The sequence below is a fragment of the Vombatus ursinus genome, unplaced genomic scaffold, assembly GCF_900497805.2.
Source record: "Vombatus ursinus unplaced genomic scaffold, bare-nosed wombat genome assembly UNPS02014792.1, whole genome shotgun sequence".
Classification (NCBI taxonomy): domain Eukaryota; kingdom Metazoa; phylum Chordata; class Mammalia; order Diprotodontia; family Vombatidae; genus Vombatus; species Vombatus ursinus.
The window spans coordinates 8,530,801-8,554,856 of NW_020954570.1; the positions used below are offsets into that span (position 1 = coordinate 8,530,801).

At 35.7% G+C, this 24,056-nt stretch overlaps 1 protein-coding gene across 2 annotated transcripts in view; it reads right to left on the bottom strand.

The window, feature by feature from the left end:
• Window positions 1–24,056, bottom strand: part of PJA2 (praja ring finger ubiquitin ligase 2) — a 125,057-nt gene that overhangs the window by 73,994 nt on the left and 27,007 nt on the right. The gene's annotated exons all lie outside the window — the stretch shown is intronic.

Below are 24,056 nucleotides of genomic sequence, written 5' to 3' on the forward strand. Positions count from 1 at the left end.
ATCAAAACCATCTAGAATTGATTAAAAAATAAGAAAGGTAGTTCAATGGAATCAGAAACAGCAGAATTGCTTTTGCACAAACAAAAATAATGCACCTAGGATAAGAAGGGAAACAAATGGGGAAAAAAATCTTTCAATCAAATTTTTCTGGTAACGGTATACAAAATATATAAGCAATTAACAGATACACACACACTCTCACACACACACACACACAAACACACGCAAATATGACTACAAGCCATTCATCATGAGATGAGATCAGAGGATTTAAACAGTTCTCACAATTAACAACCAAATGAAAGAACACTTCAAATCACTTAATAAGAATAATGCAAATAACAATCCTGAAGTTTCATTGCATACACTGCAAATTGGCATACAAAAGATGGGAAGAGTCAATGCTGAAGTGGTTGTGGGAAAATAGGCATACTAGTGCATTGTTGGTGGAGGTGTGATTCAGTACAACCATGTGGGAAAACATTTTGAATTCATGCAAATAACTAAAATGTCCAAACTCTTTGACCTAGCAATTTCATCACCAAACCTATACCCCAAGAGAGCCACTGATAAGATTAGAATCCCACTATACCAAACTTTCTAGCCACATTTTCCAAGGTAGTAAAGAAATAGAAACAAAGCAGATGCTCATCAACTGGAGAATGGTTTAAAAAAACATGGTACATAAATGCAATGGAATATTATGGTACTATTTGAAATAACAAACATGATTAATACAAAGAAGCATGGAAATATCTACATGAATTGATGCAGAGCGAAGTAAGCTGAGACAAGAAACACAACTACAAAAATGTAGTGGAAAGAACAACCAGGAAAAAAAAAGTCAAAAGTGAATATCACAAAATTATAAGGCAGTATGCTTGAAAGAAGAGATGAGAAGACTTTCCCATCCCATATTTTTGCAGAGGTAGGAGAGGTCCACAAACGTACAATTCACAAATTTTGAGACTTTTTTAATGCATTGATTATTTATGCTGAATTTTTTTTTCTTAAAAAAATGCTCTGTTATATATGATGGTTATTGGGGGAAAGAGGAAGAAAAATATTGGGACAAACTATGATGATGAGAAAAAAAAAACCAAGACAGATTTTTGAGTCATGTGACCAACAAGGGGGAGGACTAGACCTTTTCTCTGATCCTTATAACCCCTCAAACATTTTTAAAACAGGAATTATGCACCACAGACAAATTTCAGCTGGCTCCATGATCTAAGATCTGGGATGCAGCTAAAATAACTCAGAAGGGGAAAATCATATCCCTACAAATAGATATTAACAAAACAGAAAAAGAGAAGATTAATGAACTGAATATGCATTTAAACAATTAGAAAACCAACAAATAGACAGACCTAAAATAAGCACTAAAAGTTAGAGGAAAAATAAACTGGAAACAAAAAAAAAATCAAACAAACAAACTCCAAAACAACCAAAATCTCACATAGAAACAATAATAAAACTAAAAGCTGGGTCTTTGAAAAGACCAATAAAATGGATGAATCTTATAAACTAATCTGTTGAAAAAGAGCACAGAAAATGAAATCACTAACACAGCATATGAGCAACGCAAAGTCACAACAAAATAAAAATAAAAAGAACAATCAGAAGCTATTAGGCACAGGTATATGCTAACAAAATGAGAATACAAAAGAAACAGGTGAATACCTACAAAAATATAAAATACCCAAACTGTCAGAGATCTTAAATAACCCAATTTCAGAAAAAGAAATAGAACTAGTTATAAAAGCACTACCAAAGGAAAAATCTCCTGGTCCTGATGAATTCACAGGAAAATTTTATCAAATTTGTAAAGAACAATCTGTATCCATACTACACAAATTATTCTCATAAACTGAGAAAGCACCTAAGCAGAATCATTTTTTGAGACAAATATAGTCCTTATATCTAAAACAGGAAAGGACAAATGAGAGAAGGAAAATTATTGATGAATATTATTAATGAATACTAATTCAAAAATTTTAAACACAATTTGGTAGGAAAAAAATTACCATGCTTTATCTAAGAAATTAATCATTAAATCCAAATTGGATTTATCCCAATTATAAAAAGATGGTTCAACATTAGGAAAAAAAAACCTCATAATTAATCATAATAAAAACCAAATACCCTAAACCACATGATCATTTTAAATAAATGCAAAAGAAAAAAAGCCTCTGGCAAAGTACAACACTGATGCTAAAAAAAAAAAAAAAAATGCTTTACAAATTATAGGTATAGAAGGACTTTTTAAAAAACAACATTTTATTTTTTTCTAATTATAGAGACAATTTTTAGCATTCATTTTTACAAGATTTTGCATTCCAAATTTTTCTCCCTCTCTCCCTCCCCTCCCCTCTTCCTAAAATGGTAAGCAATTTGATATAGGTTATATATGTCCAATCAAGTAAAACATATTTCCATATTGGTCACAGTTGTGAAAGAAGAAACAGACCAAAAGGAAAAAAAGTATAAAAAAAATAAAGAAAATGTAAAAAGTATGCTTTAATCTGCATTCAGACTCTATTAGTTCTTTCTCTAGATGTGGATAGCATTTTCCATTATGAGTCTTTCATAGTTGTCTCAGATCATTGTATTGCTGAGAAGAGATAAGTCATTCATAAGTGATCATCATGCAATGTTGCTGATAATATGTACAATGTTTTCCTGATTTGGCTCATTTCATTTTGCATCAATTCATACATGTGTTTCCAGGTTTTTCTGAAATCTGTCTGCTCATCATTTCTTATTACACAATAGTACTCCACTGCATACATATAACTTGTTCAGCCTTTCCCCAACTGATGTGTAGCCAATTAATTTCCAATTTTTTGCCACCACAAAAAGATTGTTGTATTTTTGTAAATATAGGCCGTTTTCCCTTTTTTATGATCTCTTTAGGATACAGACCCAGTAGTAGCATTGATGAATCAAAAGGTACGCACAGTTTGGTTGCCCTTTGGGTATAGTTTCAAATTGCTCTCCAGAATGGTTGGATCAGTTCACAATTCCACCAACAATGCATTAGTGTCCCAATTTTCCCACATCCTCTCCAACATTTATCATTTTCCTTTTTTGTCATATAGCCAATCTGACAGGTGTGAGGTGGTACCTCAGAATTGTTTTAATTTGTATTTCTCTAATCAAAGTGATTTAGAGCACTTCTTCACATTACTATAGATAGCTTTGATTTCATTTGATTTTTCTAATATTATTATTATTATTACTGTTATTTTTTGGCAAGGCAGCTGGGGTTAAGTTACTTGCCAAGGGTCAGATAGCTAGTAAGTATCAAGTGTCTGAGGTCACATTTGAACTCAGGTCCTGACTCCAGAGCCGGTGCTCTATCCACTGTGCACCTAACTGCCCTGGATTTTTCTAATATTATTAAAAAAAAATTGATCTAAAACCAAAAGAAAGCATCACATGCAATACACTAACTAGAACTTTTTTCCAATAAATATGGAAGTAAATTATGAATACACACTCTCCCACTATTATTTGATATAGTTCTGGAAATGCTAGCAATAGCAATGAGACAAGACAAAGAAATTAAAGGCATAAATACAGGTAAAGAGGAGATAAAAACATTTCTATGTGCTGATGATATGACGGTAAACTTGGAAAATCATAGGGAATCAGCAAAGATACTAACTGATACAATTAATAACTTCAGTAAAATTTCAGGCTACAAAAATATCCCCTCAAAAATCAATAGTATTTCTACATAATGATAATAAAAATCAAGAAGCAATAATAAAAAGTGAAATCTCATTGCAAGTAACTACAAAATGCATAAAGTATCTGGGGATTGACCTGCCAAAGAATACAAAGGACTTGTTTAGATTTAATTACAAAATGCTTCTTAAAGAATTAAAGAAATTAAATAGCTGAAAGAATATTCAGTGCTCATGTCTGTGTCACGCCAATATAATAAAAATGACAACGTTACCAAATTTAATTTAAACCTTTAATACTACACCAATCACATTACTAATCACATTTATAAAACTTGATAAAATAATGAAATTCATTTGGAAAAAAAGATCTAGAATATGAAGAGAAATGATGAAAAGATGTAAGGATAAAGAAGAAATGGAACTTCTAGACCTCAAACTATATTTTAAAGCAGTAATCTTCAAAATCAACTGGTATTGGTTAAAGAATTGAGAAGTAGGTAGATCAATTAAACAGATTAGACAAAGGAGAATCAGAAACAATGGAACCCAATAATCCAGTATTCAGGGGAAAAAAAGGAAGAGAGAATGGGTCCTACATCAAGTGAGTTTCAGGTATAGAGAAAGGGTGGAGAGGTAGCTCATGGTGAATGGTCTCTATTTTTCAGTAAAGTGGTGCAGCAATGCCCTCCTTTTTTCAAAGAATGGAGATTGGGTTGTTGTGGGAGGCTTGAGAAGAAAAGAAAAAGTTTAACAATCTCCTGTGGAATGGGGTAGAGAATCAATTAGGGAATAGCATATTTTATAATGCGTGTGTGTGTGTGTGTGTGTGTGTGTGTGTGTGTGTGTGTTTCAAACTATACCTCACTGGTATAGGGTCTTCTAGCTGAGGAACTTTCCCTACTAATGCTGATGGGCACCTTCTCTACAATGTATAATTTTGGAGAGCTTCTAGGGGTTCTGAGAAGGTAAGGTAAGTAACATGATCTGGATCACACACAGCCAGTATGTGTCAGACTTGAAACTCAGATTTTTGTGACTCAGTTAGTGCTTTATCCATTTTCCATGTTGGCTAACATTACTTTGAAAAACAAAAAGTTTTATTTTCATTTAATAGATAAGAAAGCTGACAGACGGGGTAGGAGGTATGGAGACCAGTCTACCTCATTCTGGTAGGAAGAGGAGGCATACTGGGCCAGGGGTTCAATGGCCACAAGGGGCAGCTCAGTTTGGTGAGGATACAGGCCTGTTTAGGTGGCTGGCTATTGGAGAGGACTTTAAAGCCCTTCATAACTTTGCCCCAACCTATCTTTACAGCCTCAGTGTACATTATTCCTCCTTTTACCCTCATGATTCAATCAAATTGACTTTCTCCCAGTTCCTCACACATGATGCTCCATTTCCTGCTTCCCTGCCTCAGTTCTAGCTGTCCCTCATGTCTGAAATACACTCCCCCCTCCTTCTCACCATAGCCTCACAGAATACTTTTCTTTAAGACACAGTTCAAAATGAACTTAAGTGAAGTTCTTGATCCCCTGCTAGAGTCCTCTCTCTCTCTCAAGTTACCCTGCATTTTATTCACTTTGCATTTATTCTGTATATGCTTATATGTCCTTGTTGCTTCCCCCATTTGAATGTAAGTTCTTTTCTGGTAGAAATTCTGCCCCACCTCCTAGCAGAGAGCCTGGCGCAAAGTAGGTATTTAATAAATGTTTGCTGATTAGTTGATTTGAAGGGAAAGAATTCCACTCCCCAGGCATCAGTATTTGGATAAGAATCATAGTCTCCTCATACTAGTTATAATTCTGCTATGGAACAATAAACGTGAATAATTCAGCGAAATAAGTGATGACAAAGTGAGGCAGAATCAAGTAAACGGATTCAAGATAATATGACTGGCACAACTAGGTGACAAAGTAGATGGGGCACAGGCTCTGGAGTCAGTAAGACCTGATTTCAGATCCTAACTGTGTGACCCTGGGTAAGCCACTTAAATTCTATTTGCAAAATGGAGATAATAATAGGACCCATCTTCCATGCTTGTGGTAAGGATTAAATTAGATAATATTTGTAAAGGCACCTTGTGAACCTTAAAGTGCTATATAAATGCTAGGTATTATTATTATTAAGGCAACAAAACTCAGATCAAATGCAAATATAAATTCTTTCCAAATTCCCAAGGTTAAAACATACATCAGTCCCTTATGTTAACAAATAGTAAACTACAAAAATGAAAAGATGTGGCCAATCACAGGCACTCTATTAGTAACTTAAAAAAAAATCTGAAGGCATTAGAAAGGGGTGTAATGTTCATTCTGAAGTGACTATGTACAAAAAAGCATTAATTTTGAAAGTTTATTTTCATTCACAAACAAGTCTTTTTAAAACTCAATTTACTACTGCTTTTGCATTATAAATAACTAATGGATGATTTCTGCCACTTTTTACCCATCAAAAATATAATTACTGGTATTTTATGCCTTGACTTATTTATTTTCTGCCTAATGAATTCTTTCCACTACATTATATAATCTCAAATTGAGAGATCAGCATATGTGACATCCAAAGTTACTTTAAAAATGTTTGTTTTAGCCATGATTTTACCTCCTTTACAAAAGAGCAAAATAGACTTTTCTGTCCTTCCCAGGATGGAAATGATAATAAGAAATGAAGGGCCAAAACAGCGTATATGGCAATTGGAGAGCTATGGGAAGGCTGGTGGAAAGCTAGAAGCCTAGAAAAATTTTCTAGTCCCTAAAAATAGTCAATAAGTTTGCATAAAGTTTCATGAAAACCAAATAGTTTCTTTTAGTATCTGTTGAATGCTCCCCGCCCCCCCTAGTTTGGCAACTCCAATACATGTTAAAATAACTTATTACCTTTAATTACATATATGAATCTAATCTTATATTGTATGCTGAGTGCTTTACCCAGGTACCTGGCACCATAGTAAGCACTTAATAAATGCCTGTTGGAAGACTGACATATTCAAAGCTATTAAAACTCCAAAGACTTTCAATACCCCTTGGTAAACTGTTTTACTTTGTACTTTACCAAGAGTGGCTATAACCGGCTGGAAAGCAGTACAGATATTCATACTGGCAATAATGAAATCAATTATCATTAATTTTGATCTTTGGTCACTGACAAAGATAAAAGCACTACTCTTTTAGAAGTTAAATTTAATTGAACAAGATATAGACAGCAATCATTAAATTTTACCCATCAAGAAAAGATTAAAGAAACAAGCTGGCATTACTTCAGTAGTTATTAAAATGAAAGTCTGTATCCAGAACCATTTGGATTTATTATTGAAAGTCAATACTAGTATTTAAGGATCTTTTCTAGTAACGAAAATCTTAAGCAGTGAATGAATATATTAAGATCCAATCTTTTTGGGGGAAAAGGGAGGAGATGAAGGAAGCAGAAACAGAAAAGGCCATATTTAGTTTTACCTAATAATAACTTTCTTGTAAGTCCCTGAAACCATTTAACTAGTTCTAAACCCCCTTTATGAATAAATAACAGGTTTCGATGGTCATCTGATTTATGTTTCCCTTTGGTGAAATGATTTTATAATCACACATACACAAAAAGATGTGCTAATTTTGGTTATTTGCAGAGAACAAAGCTACACATTATAAATAAATATAGAAACTTTTGAATATAAATTTATGCCAGACTCTGAATTTACATAGAATTTCAGAGAAACTGTGTTTATATCATTTGGACCTGGAACTGAGGGTCCACATAAATCATGGTTCCTCAAAAAGAACCAGAAAAGTTGTGATTTGCTTGATGTCACAGACAGAGGGTCTCAGTTGCAGAACTTATATTCAAACTTATGTCCACTCATTCTAAGGCAAGTCCTTTTCTCAACAAATCACATCTGTTTCATAACTGTGCAAACCAATATTTTATTTTAATTTAGTATTCTTATCTTTCTACACTCACTTGCTAAAGCAAACATAATAAATACTCCAAGAGCTCAAGGGAGAGTATCTTCTTTGGACAGCTACTTATAGACATATAGTTAAAATCATTTCTCACATTTGTTCATTGGCTATAAACCGGGTTGTTTAGTCTTGTAGTACTGGTCAGATATGCAGGGTAGATTATCTTTTCAAACGGGAGGAGCATCTAGTAATAATTGTGGTGACATCACTCCTCTGTTCATGAACTGGCAAGAGGACAATTTTCTTACTATAGAGCAGGTATTGACTGGCAATATGATTTATGCCAGTAGTGGAATCTGAAGACGTGGGTTTGAATCCTGGCTGTGTTACTTACCACCTGTGTAGCTTAGGCAAATCATTTAACTTCTGTGAGCCTCAGTTTCCTTATCTGTAAACCCATGAAGGGCAGTTAGGTACAGCAGCAGATATAGTGCCGGTCCTGAAGTCTGGAAGACTCATTTTCTTGAATTCAAACATGGCCTCAGATTAAGTACTACCAGTGTGATCCTGGGCAAGTCACTTAACCCTCTTTGCCTCAGGTTCCCTATAAAATGAGATTGGTAAAGGAAAAGGCAAACTACTCCACTATTTTTGCCAAGAAAACCCCAAATGGGGTCATGAAGAGTTGGACACGACTGAAAAACAACTAACAAAACAATGAAGCTGGATTTGATTACTTTAACATCTATCATCTTATGTTGAGACCTACTATACCAAAGTCTGAAATAAACTACCAACATTCAGAAACAAAAAGATACTAATGAAAGTTGATGAAGTTTACAAGTGTTTGATTTCACAGGTAGAGAAAATGCTACAGATTTTTCAAAGACACCTGAAGGCCATGCAGACAGACATATTACTCTCCCATTCAGTACAACCTGTTCCACTTAACTTATGCTGCTTTTAGTTACATTTAAATCTGCTAGTAGTAAGAAGCTATACTTACTACCCTTCAAAATGTTAAAGCCCCTTCCACAATCATCTATTAACCTCAAACCCCACCCACACTGTGATGTGACTGGCCCCACCCCAGGCCCTACCTATTCTGTGAGGTTATCATCATGCCTCCTCCACTGTCTAAATAGCCCCTCCCACTGGTGACATCTCCACTTTGTTGCCAAATCTCTGTGACCTGTTCTTTCCACACTGTGAAATAGTGACAACTTATCCCCTACAGTCAAAAGGAAAGAGTTTAAGCCACCTTTTTTGATCATTACACCTAGAACTGAAAGGAATCTTTCAGCAGTGCTCCCTAGGGTTATTTTGCTACTTTTCACTCTATTGGAAGGAAAATTTGACAGGATACAGGGAAATGCTTGCTTTTCTGGCTTTTCATTTCACCCTATGGTGAAGAGGGAGGTGATTGAGCCCTGTACCCTGTGCAAACTTTCTAGCTTTCCATCTATATACATAGCATCAAGAGAAGTTTGAGCCCCACATCTTTGGTTGGGTTTACTGCTTTTCATTCTTCCAAAAGTGAACCTTCTGAAGTGCCAACTGCTTCAGCTCTGGCTCTTTTTTGAGAGATATGGATAAGAATAGGTGAGAAGACAGATGTAAGGTTGCACAGAGGGGAAAAGGATGGTTTTTGAGAAAACTGAAAGTACTGAGCCCAAAGAGGTGACAGGAGAAGGTGGTGATATAAGATTCATTCAAAGCAGGAGAGGTACCTGGTATTATAGATATTTCTTCTGGCTGGTGCTGGGAAATATTTTAATTACATGCACTCTGCTAAAACTGAATCAATAGTCAAATAGGATAGAAATGACCAGGAATACTGGACTCCATGGTGGGGTATAATACCCTGTTTAGTGTGTTAAAATTCAGAGAAAGGTATAAAAAACTGTTTTTCAGATGAGAGAGCACAAGGGTAGAATAAAGTTGAAAGGCAGAAAACTGGGTACTGCTAATTCAGACTTACTGGACCAATGGTGAAAAGTCAGTCCTGTGGGTTCCAGGTTCAAAGATTTTCCTTCCATCTCTCAAATGCTGTTATTCAATGATGACTATCTCCATTGTTTATCCCTTGCTACATGACCAACTCATCATTGTTTTTGCTCATATATTTCACACACACACACACACACACACACACACACACATTCACACTCCATATCTTATCACAGAATAAAAAATTCCTTATTTGTTATATGTTGTATCTTACTCATATACACTATAGCCCTCTGTGTGATACTAAATTTAATTTTGATTTGAATACATGGAGACTGTAACATTCCATAATTTGACACATAAACATCTCTGATGAAATGCTGGCAACTAGGCGGTGCAATGGAAATAGCACTGGCCCTGGAGTCAGAAGGACCCGAGTTCAAATCCGACCTTAGACACTTACAGTATTGACCCTGGGCAATTCGCTTAATCAGCCCCCCTTCTGCCCCCACCCTCCCAGCTTCTGTGAACTCTGATCCTCATCTTACACTCCACCTCTATCCTGGTCTTAGTTTTCTTAATTTCATAATGTCCCCAGACAACCTCTGTGTAAAGCCTCTTGGAATCAGCTTGGCCACCTTGACTTTCCTGTCTGTCATGATGACCTCTTTGTGGTAGGACAGCAATTTCCTGAAACAGCTTCCCTACCCCTAGGGGTGGCTGCATTGGAGGCAGCGCAGCTTCAGGTCTCAGGCCACAGGACGGCAGTAGGAGGGGGAACTGGAAGACTGGCTGGAAGGAGATTGTAGGGTATCCTTTTCTAGCACTGGATTCAGGACCCTGTTGCATTGCCCATACCCAGTTCCAGGTCATAGTTTTAGGACAAAAAGAGCAATAGCACTGGCCACAGGGGATCAAGGGTCCAGGTTATGGTTCCAGGGTAGAGAGGAGGGCTTGTGATCACTCACGGGGGAGTAGGTACCCTGGTCTCAATACCAAGACAGAGGACAGCACTAATAACTGTGGCTATAGAAGAGAAGGGGACCTGGTCATAGTCCCAGGATCTGTAGGAGATCCTTGCTAGCACTGGTGGCTGCAAGGAAACAGTGTCCCTTCCTGGGAAAAGACCACAGCACAGGCCAGGAAAGCAGTGACCTCACCTCTCCTTAGAGTATACCACCTTGGAAAGACTGAAAACCTAAAGCCCTCCAGAATTATGTCTGAAAGACCTGGTGTTATTGTTTTTGTTGGTCCTTCGTTTTCTAAAAGAACCAACGACATTAGGAGGGTGATGTCTTGACTTGCAAGTGAACTGGATTTAAGTGAGGCAGAGCTGTGCAAAGTCTTCAGCCTCACTCTCTCCTCCACATTCATCACAGTCTAGCGGAAGTGCAAAAAAGGCCTGAAGCTAGGGACAGTGCCTCCTCCATCCCAGGAGCAGAGCCCAACTTTAACATAAAGTTAAAAGTCAAGAAATAAGCTGGAAAAAATGAGCAAACAACAAAAAAAGAATCTGACTATTACTGTCAGTATAGTATTATAAGGAAAATCAAAACACAAACCCACAAGAAAAAAAAAAAACAACAATGTCAAAGCAGCTAAATGTCAAAGCCTCAAAGAAAAAAAAATGTATTACATACAAACCCAACAAGAATTCCTGAAAGAGCTCCAAATGGATTTTAAAAATCAAGTAAGAGAAGCAGGGGAAAAATTGGGAAAAGAAATGAAAGTGATACAAGAAATTATGAAAAGAGAGTCAACAGCTTGGTAAAAGAGACACCATAAAACACTGAAGAAAATAACATCTTAAAAAACAGAATTGGCCAAATGGTAAAAGAGGCACAAAAAACTACTTAAAATAATAAAATGTTAAAAAGCAGAATTGGCCAAACAGAAAAAAATGTACAAAAATTCACGAAAGAACCCCTTAAAAAGTAGAATTGGCCAAATAGGAAGCTCACTGAAGAAAATAATTCCTTAAAAATTAGAATCAGGCAAGTGGAAGCTAAGATCAAGAAACAATCAAAAAAAAATCAAAAGAATGAAAAAAATTGAAGAAAATGTGAACTATCTCATTGGAAAAACAAAACAACTGACTTGGAAACAGATTAAGGAGAGCTAATTTAAGAATTATTGAACTACCTGACACCTATGATTTAAAAAAAAAAAAACCTAGAAATCATACCGCAAGAAATTATCAAGGAAAATTGCCCTGATATTCTACAGCCAGAGGTAAAATAGAAATTGAAAGAATCCACTGATCACCTCCTGAGATTCCAAAATGAAAACTCCTGAGAATATCATAGCCAAATTCCAGAGCTCCCAAGTCAAGGAGAAAATGTTGTAAGCAGCCAAAAAGTGTTCAAAACAAGGCATAAAATGCAAACAACAACTGCATAGTAGATAGCAGGTGAAGGATTAGGTACTGATTATCAGGGTCAATATCAAATATCATGGAGCCACAGTTAGGATTATACAAGATTTATTAGCTTCTACATTAAAGGATCAGAGTTCTTGGAATATGATACTCCAGAAGACAAAGGAACTAGGATTACAAGCAAGAACAACTTTTTCATCAAAACCGAGTAAAATCCTTCAGAGGAAAAAAAGGATATTTAATGAAATAGAGGACTTTCAAGCACTGCTGATGAAAAGACCAGCACTGAAGAGAAAATCTGACTTTCAAATAAATACAAGACTAAAGAAAAGCATTAAAAGGTTAAAATGAAAGAAAAATCATAAGAGAATCAATAAGGTTAACTGTTTATATAGGCATGATATATACATATATTCCAATATACATGATAATTGTAACTATCAAAATTTTTATTATTATTAGGGAAAGAGTGCACAGGAATGAATTGACTATGACAGGATGATTTCAAAACAATAAAATTAAGGGAAGGAAAAAACGGATGGACTGGGAGAAGGGAAAAGGGAAAAGAAGAACAGGGAAAATTATCTTTTATAAAAGAGGCACAAAAAAAAGAGCTTTTATAATAGAGGGGAAAATATGGGGACAGGCAGGCAAGACTTGAACCTTGATCTCAACAGAATCGGCTCAAAGGAGAAATAACATACATATTTAGTTTGGTATAGAAATCTATATTACCCTGTAGGGAAGTAGAAAGGGAATGAAATAAGAGAAGGGGAGAAGGTCTGATAGAAGAGAGGGTGGATTAAGGTAAGTAATGGTCAGAATCAAAACAGACTTCTAAGGAGGGACAAGGCAAAAAAATAGAAAGAGAAGTCAGGAAAAATAGAATGGGGGGAAATATACAATTAATAATCCTAACTGTGAATGTGATGTGATGAACTCACTAATAAAATGGAAGTGGATAGCAAAATGGATTAAAAACCAGAATCCAACAATATGCTGTTTACAAGAAATATACTTGAAACAGATACACCCAAAGTAAAAATAAGGGGATGAAGCAGAAGGTATTATGCTTCAGCTGAGGAAAAAAAAAGCAGGGGTAGCAGTCATGATCTCAGACAAAGCAAAAGCAAAAAAAGATCCAATTAAAAGAGATAAGCAAGGAAACTACATTTTGCTAAAGGGTACCATAAGCAATGAAGTAGTATCAATACTAAACATATGTGCCACAAATGTCAAAGCATCCAAATTCTTAAAGGAAAAGTTAAATGAATTACAGGAGGAAATAGAAAGTAAAACTATACTAGTGGGGTACCACAACTTTCCTGTCTCAGAACTAGATAAGTCTAATTATAAAATAAGCAAGAAGTTTAAGAGATGAGGAGAATATTAGAAAAATTAGATATGACATTTCTGGAGAAAACTGAATGGAAACAAACAGGAGTACACCTTTTTCTCAGCAGTAACATAGCACCTTGACAAAAACTGACCAGGTATTAGAGCATAAAAACCTCACAACCAAAAGCATAAAAGCAGAATTATTAAATGCATCCTTTTCAGATCATACTGCAATAAAGATTACATTCAATAAAAAGACCATGAAAACATAGATTAAAAATTACTTGGAAACTAAATAAACATAAAGAATGAATTGGTCAGAAAACAAAACAAATTTTAATTTCATTAAAGAGAATGAGAACAATGAAACAACATATCCAAGTTTATGGGATCAGCCAAAGCAGTATTAAGGGAGAAGTTTCTGGCTCTAAATGCTTACATCAATAAAATAGATAAAGAGCAGATTAATGAACAGAGCATGGAACTAAAAAAACCTGTTGAAAAAAACTAATTAAAAATCCTCAATTAAAAACCAAACTGCAAATCCTGAAAATCAAAGGAGACATTAACAAAACTGAAAGAAAACCATTGAACTAATAAATATAACTAGGAGCTGGTTTTATGAAAAAAAAAAATCAAATAGATACACCACACCACTGGTTTGGATTTTAAAAAAAGAAAGAAGAAAACCAAATTACTAGTATCAAAAATGAAAAGGATGAATTTACTAACAACAAGCCATAAATGAAGTTCCTAACCAAAAAAAATTCCCAGGAACAGATGGATTCACAAGTGAATTCTACCAAACATTTAAAGAACAACTAATTCCAATACTTTATAAATTTTTTGGAAATACAGGCAGAAAAGTAGTCCTAAAAAATTCCTTTTATGACCTAAGTATGTTGCTGATACCTAAATCAGGAAGAGCAAAAACAGAAACAAAACCATAGACCAATTTCTCTAATGAATATTTATGGAAGAACTTAAAATATTAGGCAAGGAGATAACAGCAACATATCAAAAAGATCATACACAATGAACAGGTAAGATTTATACCAGGATTGTAAGACTGGTTCAATATTAGGAAACTATTAGCATAATTCCCCTCCTAGATCACTACCTTGTTTTGGCAGAAGGGGGTGCACAGCTCAATAAAACTATGAGCTATGCCATGTAAGGTTATCCAGCATGAACAAGTCATAATGGAGAGTTCAAACAAAAAGTGATCCACTGGAGAAGAAAACGGCAAACTACTTCAGTATCTCTGCCAAGGAAACCCCACGGATATTATTAAAATGATAAAAAGATATGACACAGAAGATGAGCCCCTCAGGTCAGAAGATGCCCAACACACTACTGGGAAAGAGTGAAAGAAAACTACAGGTAGCTGTAATACTAATGAAGAGGCTGGGACAAAGCCAAAAGAGCTCAGCGGCGGATATGTCTGGTGGTGAAAGGAAAGTCTGATGCTGCAAAGATCAATATTGCATAGGAATCTGGAATATAAAATCTATAAAGAAAGATGAGCTGAATGTGGTCAACATCAACATCTTGGGTGTCAACAAACTTAAATGGACAGGAATCATTGCATTTAATTCAGGTGATCACTACATATACCATTACTGGTAAGAATCCCTTAGAAGAAATGGAATGTACTCAGAGAATAAAGGATGAGAAAAACAGTACTGGGGTATAATCTCAAAAATGACAGAATGATATATATTCAAATCCAAGACAAACCATTCAACATCACAGTAATACAAATGTATGATTCAACCACTGGTGCCAAGGAGGCCAAAGTTGATCAGTTCTATGAAGACTTGTAATGCCTTCTAGAAGTAACACCAAAAGAAGAGGTCACATTCATCATAGGGGATTGGAATGATAAAGTAAGAAAACATAATTGGGGTAACAGGCGAGTTTGGTCTTGGAGCCACAGAATCACCACTTTTGAATTACGGTGCTGGAGAAAACTTTTGAGAGTCCCTTGGACAGCAAGGAGATCAAATCAGTCAATATTGAAATAAATTAATTCATACTACTCATTGGAAGGACAAATAGTGAAGCTGAGGCTTAAATACTTTGGCCACATAATCACAGGACTCATTGGAAAAGACCATGATGTTAGGAAAGATTGAAGGCAAAAGGAAAATAGGATGGCAGAGGATGAGAGAGTGTCATGAAAACAACAAACATGAGCTAGGATAGACTCTGGGAGATAGTGGAGAAAAGAAGGTCCTGGTATCATATGGTCCACAGGGTCACAAAGAGTCAGACATTAATGAACAACACAACAATCAGCATTAAGTGACCATATCAATAATAAAAGCAATAAAAATAATGTGATTATCTCAAGGATGCAAAAAAAAAAGCTTTTGACAAAATACAACATTCATTCCTATTAAAAACACTAGAAATTCATAGGAATAAATGGAGCTTTCCTTAAAATAAGTAGCATCTATCCAAAACAATCAGCAAGCATTATCTATATTGGGGATAAGCTATAAGCCTTTCCAGTAAGATCAGGGGTAAAGGAAGAATGCTCATCATCACCACTGTTCTAGAAATGCTAGCCATAGCAATAAGAGAAGAAACAGAAATTGAAGGAATTAGAATAGGCAATGAGAAAAAAAACTATCACTTCTTGCAGATGATGATGGTATACTTAGAGAATCAACTAAAAACTACTTGAAAGAAACTACTTGAAAGAATTAAGAACTTTAGCAAAGTTACAGGATATAAAATAAACCTACATAAATCATCAGCATTTCTATATATTACCAATAAAACCCAGTAAGAAGAGACAGAAAGAGAAATTCCATTTAAAATAACTTCAGACAGTTATAAAATACTTGGGAATCTACCTGCCAAGACAAACCCAGGAACTATATGAATACAATTACAAAACACTTTTCACACAAAGTCAGATCTAAACTGGAAAACTATACACTGCCCATGGCTAGGTTGAGCCAATATAATAAAAATGACAATTCTACCTAAATTAACTTACTTATTCAGTGCCATACCAATCAAATTAATAAAAAATATTTTAGAGAGCTAGAAAAAATTATAACAAAATTCATCTGGAAGAAAACAAAAGGTCAAAAATATCAAAGGAATCAATGAAAAAAATGTGAAGGGAGGTACCTTTGCAGTACCAGATCTCAAATTGTATTACAAAGAGGTAATCATCAAAACAATCTGGTACTTGCTAATAAACAGAATGGTGGATCAGTGGAATAGATTAGATACACAAAACACAGTATTAAATGACCATAGTAATTTACTGTTTGATCAAGGAAAAGATCCAAGCTTTTGGGACAGGAACTCATTATTTGACAAAAATTACTGGGAAAACTGGAAAGCAGTCTGGCAGAAACTATGTATAGACCAACATCTCACACAATATACTGAGATGGGTACCTGAATTAGATATAAGGGGTGACATCTTAAGCTAATTAAAAGAGCATGGAATATTTTATCTGTCAGATTTATGGATTAAGGGAAGAATTTATGACCAAATGAGATGCAGCATTAAGTAATGTAAAATGGATAATTTTGATTACATCATACTGAAAAGGTTTTGCACAAACAAAACCAATATAGCCAAGATTAGAAGGGAAATGGGAAGTGGGGAAAAAAGCTTTTACAGCAAGTTACTCTGCTAGAAGCCCCACTTTTCAAATATATAGACAGCTGAGTGAAATGTATGAGAATACTAGTCATTCCACAATTGATCATCAAAGGATATGAACAGGCAGTTTTCAGAAGAGGAAATCAAAGCTATCTCTAGTTATATGAAAAAATGCTCTAAATCTCTTTTGATCAGAGAAATGTAAATTAAAACAACTTTGAGGCACCACCTCACACCTATCTGATTGGCTAATATGACAGAAATGGACACGATAAATATTGGAGATGTGGAAAAATTGGGACACCAATGCATTGTTGGTGGAATTGTGAACTAATCCAGCCATTCTGGAGAAAAACTTGGAACTATGCCCAAGGGGCTATAAAACTGTGCATGCCCTTTGCCCAGCAATACCACAATCAAAGAAAAAGAAAAAGGATCTACATACACAAAAACATTCATAGCGGCTCTTTTTGTGGTGGTAAAGAACTGGAAATTGAAAGAATGCCTATCAATTGGGCAATGGCCAAAAAGTTGTGGTCTGTGATTGTGATGGAATAGTAATGTGCTAAAAGAAATGACAAAGGGGGGATACTTTCAGAAAAACCTGGGAAGACTTATATGAACTGACACAAGGTAAAATGAGCAGAACCAGAACATTGTACACAGCAACAACAATACTGTACGATGATCAACTGTGAATGATTTAGCTATTCTCAGCAATACAATGATCCAAAACAATTCCAAAGGACTTGTGAGGAAAAATGCTCTCCATCTTCACAGAAAAGAACTGATAGCATCTGAATATAGATTGAAACACACTTTTTACATTATTCTTGTTTTTTTGGTCTGTTTTCTTTTACAGCGTGGCTAATATGGAAATGTTTTGCATGACTACACATGTATAATCTATAGCAAACTGCTTGTCTTCTCAAGGTGTAGTGAAGGGATGGAATGAGAGAATTTTGAACTCAAAATTTTAAAAATTAATGTTAAAAATTTTTGTCTACATGTAATTAAGAAAAAAATCAAATAAAAATGTAAAAAAAGAAATAAAGTAAATTAAATTAAACTTCTGATATTCATCAGAATTTTTAAATTGCCATACCATAATAATATTACTTGGTATAGTGGAAAGATCACTAACTATAGAAGCAGGTCTGCATTTCAGTCCCACCTTACTTGACAAAAATCACTTAATTTCTCTGAAGGTTCTTTTTCCTTTTCCAAATCTGTAAAATAAGGTTAAAAAAGCCTATATCATTTTCTTCACAGGGCTGTTGTAAGCAAAATGCTTTGGAAACACTACACAAATGCAAATTATTAAATTAAGTGCTTTAATTCCTATTTTCCAAAAGATTTAGCAACTTACATAAAAACATTATTTAAAAATGACATAACAAATGGCTCGTATTACTATTTACCTCCCTCGCTCATCTCTCAACCTTCAAAGTCCTCACTGCCCTGGCAATTAACTGTGAGTTTAAAAAAGAGAGAAGAGTGTAGTGTAGGGGAACTAAACCCAGGGAGCATACTTTCAGGAGCTGGTCTACTTAAACAGTGTTGATACATACACTTGTTCGATTATGTCCTTTTTTTTTTGAATTTCCAGATTCCAGAGCTCCAACTAGTACCATTCCTAGGAGTCTGTGTAATTTAGGTAGATCTTGTCTTATGCTTTTCAAAATATGAAACAGTAATCCTAAAATCAAAATTCTTTTTCAATTGAGATTTCTTTATCATTCTTTTTCTACCCTGATCCTGGATATCTTCTTACCTTTAAGTGAAGTGAAAAAACAATGATTTAAGAGGCATAAGAGGGGAAATTATGGCATCTGAATAGTGAAGTTGCATAATAATCCTGCATATATAAACAGATATAGATATATAGATATCACTTTAAAGTTTGCAAAGCATTTTACATATCTTATCTCATTTGATCCTCACAACAACCTTGGGAGGTAGATGCTATTATTGTCCCTATTTTACCAATCACGAAAATGAAACTCAGAGTGATTAAGTTAATTGATTTACTTACCCAGGGTCACACAGCTAGTAAGTGGCTTTGGCAAGATTTGATCTCTTGACTTCTGGACCTAAAGTTTGTAACTCTAGCCAATGTTCTACCTAGGTGCCTCTTAAAAAATTTTGTATATATGTATGGGAGGAAGGGAGAAGTTACAAAATACTTTATACATTATCTGATTTGAGCATCACAACCCTGTGAGGTATGTACTATTACTGTTTCCATTTTACAAATGGGGAACTGAGACTCAGGGTCATAGAGGAAGCTTGGACCAAGGTCTTCTTCACCCCATTAACATTAGCCAAAATTAAGGATGTGTCATTTTCCAGTCTATACAAAATTGGCTTTTTTTATGTTCTCATTAGAATGTCACAAGCAGGAGCAGCTAGGTGGCGCAGTGGATAGAGCACCGACCCTAAAGTCAGAGGACCTGCGCTCAAATTTGGCCTCAGATGAAACACTCGACACTAGCTGTGTGACCCTGGGCAAGTCACTTAACCCCAACTGCCTAAAAAAAAAAACTACTTAATAATAGTATGAAGCTATTATGATAGCATAGCATTTAAAAAAAAAAGAATATCACAAGCAACCTGTCATGGCTTACATTTATAGAGCATCATAAGGTTAAAAAGTACTTTCTTCATATTAACTTAGTAATATAGGCAATGCAAGTATTACTCTTTGACAGATAAGGAAAATGAGACTCATATAGGTTAAATTATTCTGCCAGTAACTGGCAAAACAAGGATTCAACCTCAGGTCTTTTAATTCTAAAAGCAGTTCTTTCTACTAACCTACAGCTCTGACTGTGCTAAGGGTACCATAATATTCACATACTAAATGCTTTAAAAGGACCGACTTCAAGTTTATTTACAGTAAAAGTATTTGGTTAAATAGTCCATAGTTTCAGCTCTATTAGTTACAGGAATATACTAAGAAAGCCAGGAGCTAACAGATTTAATCTTCTTCAGAGGCAGTATGGCAAAGCAGAGTGAGTCTTGTGGGAGAGGGGCAGGGTGACATAAGCTTGAAGACCACCACCACATACTATAGATTTGAGACCCACAGTAATTTATTCACCTGAAACTCAGTCCCTTCATCTATACAATGTGAAAAAAAGCGATAGTGTAGGTTGTCATCAGGATCAAATGAAACAACTTATGTAAAGAGCTTTATAAATCTTACATTGTTACATGTAAATGTTATTGATTGTTCTAACTCATCCTGTATATAACGTGTTTGCTTTTTATCTCCTACCCAGTAGGCTGTAAGCTTCTTGAGAGTAGGGACTGACTTTTTGCCTTTTTTTGTATCTATAGCACTCACTAATAAATGCTTGTTGACTAAGATGATACTGTTGTTAAGCCAGATTCCTGCCTTAACTCCTACCAAGAATCTTCCAACTGCATGCTGCTGCATATGAGGCAAAACAGGCAAAAGACTCACAGACTGGAGCAAATCCATGATCACAACTGGAAAATTAAAAGATCAAAATCCAACTAATGGGGGGTAAAATATGTATTTATAAAGATAGCACATTAGCTAATAAAAGCTAAACTTCCATGTCCTCAAACTAGGGAATCTTTGAATACTTAACTGGTTTTTTAACCTGACACCTAGAAATTCTTTTCAAATATCCTTCCTTTCAATGGTAAGGAAGAAATATGTTTTACTTCTGTATTTTAAAAATAACAGCATAAGGCTTTGAGGTATTCAAAAGCTGTAACTAGAGTTCTGCCTCAGGGAAGGCAACTGCCCCAGGATGAGAAATTTACCTAATGACAGGAGACTTTAAGAACCATTAAGAAATAGTTGTTTTCCTGTACAGAGCCTAGAAAGGGAAGAAAGATGTGGGCAGATAGAGCTGACAGGATGCTTAGAGTAGAGGTGGTAGTACATGGCAGTACATGATAGTACATGGAAGTACATGGTAGTACATGGATCTTCTCCAGGAGGTGTTGGGGAGGAGTAAGGGAATAGGAGACAGCATTACTGACGCTGCTGGAAGACTGTCCCTTCTGAGGGACAACTTTGCCTCCTTAATTTTGGGAAGCTTACCTTTCCCCTACAGTTTTACCCTCCTGGGGCAGCTAGGTGGCACAGTGGATAGAGCACTGGCCCTGACGTCAGGAGGACCTGAGTTCAAATCCGGCCTCAAACCAAACACTTGACACTTACTAGCTGTGTGACCCTGGTCAAGTCACTTAACCCCAATTGCCTTAAAAAAAAAAAAAAGGTTTACCCTCTTAACTTTACAAACTTTCTCAAGACCAGTGGGGAATGAGGGTAGGGGGTACTTGGGGTACAAGACTGAGCAGCAGGGCAGGGTGAAAACATACTGGTTGCCCATTTGTATGGAGGTAGGAAATACTTAACAAGGGTCTGTTGGGTCTGTCTTAGCAGAGGGAAGTAGAGGCACTTCAAATGTGACAAGGCAAAGGATGGAGCAAGACCCAGAGCCCTTCCCTGCTGGTCAGAATTGGGGTATGCCTCCCTGGGAATGTTTCTACTTAATACATTACAAGGTTGGGTTAAGAGTTTTTCCCAAAAATTTTTGCCTTCCCAAGCTGCTTAAATTTCCTGATAAGTTGTGTTAGGACCAATTCTACCTCTAGGTAATTGATTCATTGCTTGTTAGACAATCTCATAGATGCAAGTCACCCCAATATATGAAGTAATAAGCAAAAGGCCTTTAATGATAACCTGTTCACTATACCTATATGGTACACTTTAGCAGTCTGGAGTACACAGGATCTGAAATTCAGGCCATAAGAAAGCCTTGGTACTTTTTTCTTTATAGGAGAGTTCATAACCACCTTGTTTGAAGAACAGACTCCATTCTACTTCTTATGATTTTAGGCGTCATGAGTCAGATTCTTTCCTTCCTTCTCTCTCTCCCTCCTTTGACCTCTAAATCAATTACAGTGCTTAAAAATCCCAAATAGTAAATCTGGAAACAGAGGTCCTCATCAATTACTACCCTGGAGTCTCCCAAAAGCATCCCTGTCACATGTCAGAAATGAGATTTTTCCTATACAAAAAGGGAAGGCTGCCATACCATAGACCCAATAACTGTGCAGACTTGGAGAACCACAACATCATCTAGCTATAAAGAATATCCTTAATTCTCATTGTGACATACAAATCCTATAAGTGGGTTTTCTCCCATTCCCATGTATCGTGTGAACTTTGGTTTGCCACGTAATCATTCATTTGCAGCAGTCTTTGCTGCCAAATATAGGAACAGATATGGGTAGGACAAACTTTTAAAGTTTCATTTAAAACCTGCTGAAACCCACAATAGCCCTCGAACTACTACAGGAAATTTCCCTAATCAAAAGTAGAAGTGAAATTTAACACTCGGTGTGCACAGAAAGACCAAAGGGTCCCCTTCCCTACTTAATTGATTGTCCTGAATCTCAGAGTCATGAGACCAGGTAGTACTGCTAAAACTAATGCCCCCACATGCCCCTGTGCCAAAGGAGACCAAATTTCCACAACCTGTCTGAACTGGGTTCTAGTCCCTGATCTAACATCAAATCTGGGCTTCTTTCACTATCTGTAGAAGGAAGAGGTGGTCTCCAAGGTTCCTTTCAGCTCTAACAGCAAGTCAATCTATGCAATTTGAACTCCATTTAAATCTACCTCAGCTCAGCCTCCATTTCAATAAGAGTTGAATGGGTATTCCTCTGACCTTGGGCAAACAGATTCCCCTATATGGGGCTTTAGTTTCCTCCTCTATAAAATAAATGAATTGGAACAAATGATCTCTAAAGTCCATTTCATGATATTATGTCCCTGATATATTACTCTAAGGGGTAGAGGAAGAGAGGAGAAATGGAGTTGACTTGAACCCTTTTTTAAGGCCCTTACTGAAAAGCATTTGCTGTTTAAGCGTTACTATATCACTGTAGTAATCAGAATTCTTGAAGATAACCTTTCTTGTTAAAGAAATAACCTTAGGACCTAGCTATCATGAATAATTAGTTTTCAGAGGAAACTATCAAAGGGTCTGGATTGGGGTAGGGGGAAAAGTATATAGCCTCCCCATAGCATCCTGAGATCTTTCACTCTCTCTCCCCTATATAATACTGTCTATCGCCATATTTGAAGGTGCCTTTCCAAAATGCTCACTCAGGTTTATTTGCCCCAAATGCAAAAATCTTTAGTCATACTTTTACACACACACACACACACACACACACACACACACACACATATACACACAGCATTCTAATTTTAAAATCAGTATTTACATGGTCAACAATTATTCATTACTTCAAAGCCCCAAATTCAAATAACTGGCATGTTAATCATAAATTAAATCTACTAACTTTCCTTCCATGTGGAGGGATAAAGTTTTTTTTTGCCTCTGCCCTAAATATTTACATGTTATTCAAATAAAGGCAACTATACCTAATTCCCTCTCCAAAAATAATTAATATTTTTCAACAAAAATCTTGTGCAAATTATTTCCCTTCATCTCATGCTTTGTTTTTTGGGGAGATGACAAATTTTCTTTCAAACTCATCTCTTGTTGAATATGGATTTTTATATGTGCATGTCCATTTATAACTATTTAAGAAAAACTGCTTGGATGAAAATAATTACATCACATCAGAAAAAGTTCTGAACAGTGGGAAAAAACCTTTGGTGAGCACATCTCCCAGCTTTGTGCCTCACCTGATTATTAATAATCAGAAGGTCTCTGAACAAATTTGTCAGCTGTTGCATCTTTCAAAGAATCTTGTCTGATTTTAATATATGCACGGGAAAACTGACCGGGGAATGACTAAACAAATTGTATTACATGAACGTAAAGTTTTTGGAGAAATGAATGAAGACATATAAACTGATGCAAAGAGAAGTAATAAAACTAGGAAAGTTAATTACAATGACCAAGAATGGCCCCACAAAAGAAATGAGAAAATGCTCCTCTTTCATTTGAAAGGTAAGGGACTGCATGTGTTAATGTCATATATGCCATCATTTAACAGTCTATGTACACACTGGTTTTTCTGAACTTTTTTTCTTTTAATCATTTTTATAGGGGAAGATTTGCTGGGTAGGGAATGAGAGAGAGATATATTTAGAAAAGAACAAGATGTAAAAACAAAAAAAGGCATCAATAAAACAAAAAATGCAT